The sequence below is a fragment of the Austrofundulus limnaeus genome, unplaced genomic scaffold (assembly GCF_001266775.1).
Source record: "Austrofundulus limnaeus strain Quisiro unplaced genomic scaffold, Austrofundulus_limnaeus-1.0 Scaffold24, whole genome shotgun sequence".
NCBI classification, from domain to species: Eukaryota; Metazoa; Chordata; class Actinopteri; order Cyprinodontiformes; family Rivulidae; genus Austrofundulus; species Austrofundulus limnaeus.
This window is the reverse complement of record NW_013952426.1, coordinates 2,764,216-2,765,379: the sequence shown is the minus strand read 5'-3', so window position 1 is coordinate 2,765,379 and position 1,164 is coordinate 2,764,216.

Genomic DNA, 1,164 nt, shown 5'->3' with positions numbered 1-1,164 from the left:
CTTGGAGGAGAGACGAAACGTTTCACTAAAGAAGAACCCAACCAGAGGACCTACTTTTTTTTTTCTTTTTGACCTCTAATTTATGGTTCTCCAGAAGCAAAACGTTCCCTTAAAGTGTCTCAACATTAAATTTTGAGTAGGAGATACATGTCCCTCAAAACCTTATTAAAGCAATAATTCAGATTGTACAAATCCCRTGAATTACACAGAAAAGAAACACATTTTATGTTTACTTGCTTTATTTTGTATTTGAAGTTGGCCAGGTTCTGAGTGAAGCTGAGGATGTGACATCAGCAGAGTGCAAGCCACTGATTGGCCAAAGAGCAATGACAATCATGCACTCATGAGAAGGTCTTCACAAGAAACAAGCTCACCATTTAATAAAATCTCTCAATTTACCTAATTTAAAACCCTAAAACTTTACATATCTAACAAGTAAAATGGCTTCATATAAGCAAACATCATGGTACAATGAGGAGGTGCAGACGTGTGTGTGTTTGTTGGCTGATGGCAGAATTTAAAGGGTTTAGACCAGGCCTTCACCAGCAGAGGGAAGGCAGCCTTTACTCAAGCATAGCTTTTTAGGAAGACATAAGAGGATGGTGAGTGTTTCAAGACTTTATTTCACTTAGTTGCACATTGCTGTGTTGTGTTTGCATAGAAGGTTATAGGCGTCTGCAGGAACCCTGCCCTCATCAATACAGGAACCCTGCCCTCATCAATAGGTATGAACCTATCAAAGTAAATATCAATACCAAGATGAACATCGGTGTCGGATCGATCCTGGTGTGATGGCATAAATACTTTATTTGCGCTACTGACTTTATTTTTCACAAAGTGAGTAAAGTCAAAGTGAATCGTAGTGAAAATTGACAATGGAAGACTTGAAAAGGGAATCCCTATTTATTAATTAATTAATTTATTTATTTTTTACTTTATGAAAAAGCATAACCATTAAACTCAATGAAGCTGGTCCTCTCTGACCTTAAATTCATATTAACAAAAGAAACTAAAATTTTATTTAAAGAAAGCATTGCCTGCCTCCTCACATGTTCAAATTTTAACAAAGTTTAATACTTAAACAACACACACACACACACACACACACACACACACACACACACACACACACACACACACACACACACACACACACACACACAC